Here is a 4634-nt window from a genome sequence, read left to right on the forward strand (position 1 = left end):
TGAAGATTTAAAATGAACAAAGTGTAACGACGTCTCTAACATGACTCGTATCGAATCGAAAGAATTTGTGCAACTCTGAAGATGCGTTTCTCAAGGGAAGTGTATAAACGATTGTTCACGTCAATGCGGTTCAAGTCAACCAATAATGTCTTTAGGTACGAAAGGAGTAACGAATTATAATAACGAGTAGTATGCAACCGTAGTGATAAGTATTGATGACGATACTCTCCTAGAGTATTGGGGTAGTAACAAGAAGTGGTAGATAGTGAAGAACACCGGTGTAACATCGGTAGTGGTTAGTGATTGCCATGGTGGTGGAAACTTCATAGCGCTCGTGGATAGTAAGCTGAGACAGTGGCGAATAACAACCGACGAGACAGAGTTCCCGAACTACTATAACTAATGAAGTCGTCGTCATCCTTACGTATATGATTCTTGAATTTACGTGTGTTACCAGAAAGTGGCAGAGTACGAGTTCGCATGACGAGAGTTAGGTACAATTAGGAAGTTCACCTAAGAAAGTTTCAAGTATAATGCACAAGTAGTCAAGTAAGTGCTATCTATAGAAAATGCAAGTCAGAATGCAATGGTTAACTATCCGGTTGTAGTCTAGATTCACTAATGCGTCTTAACGACTCTGTCAGATACACTAATGCATATCCTAGTTCCCTACAACCAATGCTCAGATACTATCTATAACGACCCGGCAAAAACGTCATTGACGGCGTTGTTAACTTAGGTCCCGTTACGTGGTCAAAGTTCCTATATAAGACGCGTTTGACCAAAATTATGTCACATTCATTTGAAACGTACAAGACTTACAAAGTTTAGTTTACCAAACGGTTCGACAACAAGTTTAAGTTTACAAAAGTTATAAGGTATAAATGAAATAATTTGCAACATAATATAAGTTGTAAATCTCAAATTCTATCAATAGCGTATGTATGTAAACATTAAGTTTGAATCTAAATGTGCTATCACTAGCGTATGCATGTATGCTTGACCCCAAGCAAGTAATCAAAGTGTGCAGAAACATGTATCAAGTAGCCAAGTATGAACATGAGAAACATATAGAAAACTGTCAACAAAAAATGTTGGTGAAATCATAGGTGTATTTGTAAAGTATGTTTTTGAACCACAAGATTTAGTATAGTTGATTATCCAAATCGTTTGCATTCCAAAGATATTGTTTGTATGTCGAGCACCCAATTATCAAGGCTTTACTAAATGGTACCTCTGAATCATAGTGTTAGAACCTACACTATATACGATAAAATTACATTTCATCCGCTAACGGTAGCGAACCGTCCGAATGAGGGTTCGTCAAACCCGTATGGCCACACAACATAATTTCGCGCTTACACCCTGCAAGTATAACTAATGATAATTGGATTGATGCTTTTTATTCTAACCTGTTGTGGAATGTTTGTTTTCGTACTTGTGTTCAATGTATAAAAGTATAAACCGTATATGTTTCTCATCCCATGATTTAAAAGTATAAAAGTTGTTGAAAAGATGGGACTATGATCTCACCGTAGTTTCATGCCAAAGTACTTGTAATTAAACGTTGTGCAATGAAAGTTGCTTAGCCTTGACCTAAACAAATAAGTTGTATCAATTACCGGTTATGACACAAGGTCGGGTGAAATGTGTTCAATTAGTCCTATGGCTCGTTACTACTCGATTATATAGCATGTGAATCAAGTTGTCGAGTTTCATGCAAGAATCAAGTATAAAAGAGGATTTGAACGATTTGCATAAGTTTTTGGTTAAGTTTGACCAAAGGTCAAACTTGGTCAAAGTCAAAGTCAACGGGGTCGGTCGGGTATCCGAAAAATTTTCTTCGATTAGTAATCATATATAAACATGTTGGCCAAGTTTCATGTTAATCGGAGGTGCGTAACATAGTTAGAATTAAATGGTAAACAACCAAGCAAAACTGAATTCTGCAGTTCATTTGGACGGCGTCCAAAATGGCTGGACGGCGTCTAACAATGAAGGACTGGACGGCATCCAAAGGGTGGGACGGCATCCAAAACACCTGGGTTGCTAAAATGCTGAAATTTCACATGTCTCGAACCATAACTCATACAAACACAAATTTTGAACCGCAAACACTTAAAATGCATATCATACATCGTTGGAAAGGTATTTTAACGAGGAATACAATAAGCACATTTCATCAAACAATTTCATCATTTACAACAACAAAATCCTCGTCGAATGACCGTTAAAAGTCCATTATCAAAGTTTCACGTTCGTAAAACGCATTCCATGATTCCGAAACTTACTACACACATATAATATGCCGTTTCATAGGTAATTATGCATACAATACAACTAAACACTTACCAATAACATTTCAAAGCATTTGATGCATCGAAAGTTCATTTTAAAATCTATCAAACCCTAATCAAGAATCATGAAATCAATAATCATGTTAATGAGGTCTTACCAAGCCAACCAACATATCAAATTGAAGCTAATGATGCTAGTAACACATTTAACACAATACGTTTAACATCTAACAATATTTAATCAATCAAAATCAAAGATTAAACTAACCCATTTCAAGTGTTCATGCTAGTTACACCAAATAACAAGATCGAGCATACAAATTACATACACGACATCACAATGAGCCATAGACACTAATTAACACCATTTCAAGTCTAAAGGTCTAAATTATGAAAAATTAGAGATTTTTAAAAGCTTACCCCAAGCTATGAAATTGGTACCAAATTGAAGAGGATGAAGAGAGGGTCACGAATATGTAGTTTGTTTTGATGTTTGCTTGCTAGATCCGATTTAGATGATGAATGAATGATTTTGGTGGAAATGGGGTTTCTCCATCTAGAGAGAAAAGGGAGGTTGAAGATGAAATGAATGATTGGTGGAAGGTGGGTTGACTAGTTGACCTAGTCAACTAGTTTGCCCACTTAGCAACTTTGGTCCCTCGAGTTTAAAGCGGGAGCGTGAATTAACCAAACGAATTCATTTAAATACGCGAGAATAAACGGAATGTTATAATCCAATAACGGAAAATATTAAGAACGTTAGTTAATGGAAGGTACGAATTTAGATAACGAAAGATATTATCTAAAAAAAAAGACGGGCATTAAAATGAATTAACGGAAAAATGCGGGATGTTACAAGTTTTGCATGATTTCTTCTAAGCTCTTTGAAGGTTGGGATTGCTGATTGTTTTGTTGAGGTTGTTGATTGTAACCTTGGTTATTTTGTGATTGACTATAACCTTGGTTGTTTTGATAATTTGAATTGGCTTAATTGTTGTAAGGTTGGTTGTTGTAAGGTTGTTGGTTTTGGTATTGGAAATTGTTGTTTCGGTTTTGGTTATAGTTGTTGTAACCTTGATTTCGGTTTTGGTTTGTGAATCCGGGTGGTGTATTGGTTTGGTTGTTGAATGATACTTTTTTTTATTAGGATTGCAGTAGCTTTGTTTAGATGTTCCTCCCTGTTGGTAGTTTTGATTACTCACGTAGTTCATATGAGCATCCGAATTCATGGGAATATCATCTAGATCAACATGATTGCATTGAGTAATTTGAGGACAATTCTTTATGAGATGTAGGCCCTCGCATCGTTGACAACCTACTTGCATTGCAACTACCGTTTGTTGAATCTTCTTCAATTCTTTCCCAAATGTTTGAAATTGATTGTTCAAGCTACCAAGCGTTACTTGCCCATTATCACTCTAGACTTGTGCTACACTTTTCCTTGTCAAATCATTCGGTGAAGGTGCCCATTCATACGTGTTAACCAAGATGTCTTCTAACATAATTTCAGCCGCATTTGGTGATTTGTACATAAATACCCCACCGAATGAAGAATCAAGATATTTCTTCGTAAAAGTATTACAACGCCGATAGAATGTGTTGATATACTCCTTCTTCGTCAAACCATACGGTGGGCAAGCTCTTAGTAGCTTCTTGAATCGAACCTATGCATCATACAAACTCTTATCACCCCGTTGTGTGAACCCATTAATCTCTATTCTAAGTCGCTTTGCTTTTGATGGTGGAAAGAAATGAATGATAAACTCGTTTGTTAATTCTTGAAAAGACCTTAGGGAATCGGATGGTAAACTTCGCATCCAAGCTTTTGCGTCTCCTTGAAGTGTGAAAGGGAATGCCCTTAGCTTAAAAGTGTCATCGATGACGTTTTTGGTTTTGTAAATATCACAAAGATCATTAAAGTGTTGAATATGTTCGAACGGATTCTCATCTATCAACCCATGAAAGTATGTATCCGTGATCAACGTGAAAAAGTTACCCTCGATCTTCCAATTATCCGCTTCAATTGGTGGTTTTGTAATAGTCGGTGCTATCATTGTTGGTGTAACTAATCTAGCATTCCACATTGGTGTGTCGTTTGGATCATTCAATAATTATTGATTAACCAGAGGACCATTAGGATTGCCCTCTTCATCGTGAATCAGATTACCGTTTGGATCCATCTCTTCTAAACAAAATGGCAAAGCTTCAAAATTCTTTCTTAATACCCTTTCTTCTCTACGATTATAAACCCCGTGCACGTGTCTTTCCGGATCGGAGAATGGATGTGTAAACTCTTGATCCTTGTGAGACCTTGTTTTCATATACCAAAGGTACCTA

At 36.6% G+C, this 4634-nt stretch overlaps 1 non-coding gene across 1 annotated transcript; it reads left to right on the forward strand.

The window, feature by feature from the left end:
- Nucleotides 1-3917: 3917 nt before the first annotated feature.
- On the forward strand, nt 3918-4024 carry LOC139845681 (small nucleolar RNA R71). Its single transcript, XR_011758445.1, has one exon. It is a non-coding gene; the product is annotated as a small nucleolar RNA R71 (small nucleolar RNA).
- Nucleotides 4025-4634: the final 610 nt, after the last annotated feature.

Source organism: Rutidosis leptorrhynchoides, chromosome 4 (genome assembly GCF_046630445.1).
Source record: "Rutidosis leptorrhynchoides isolate AG116_Rl617_1_P2 chromosome 4, CSIRO_AGI_Rlap_v1, whole genome shotgun sequence".
Taxonomy (NCBI): Eukaryota; Viridiplantae; Streptophyta; class Magnoliopsida; order Asterales; family Asteraceae; genus Rutidosis; species Rutidosis leptorrhynchoides.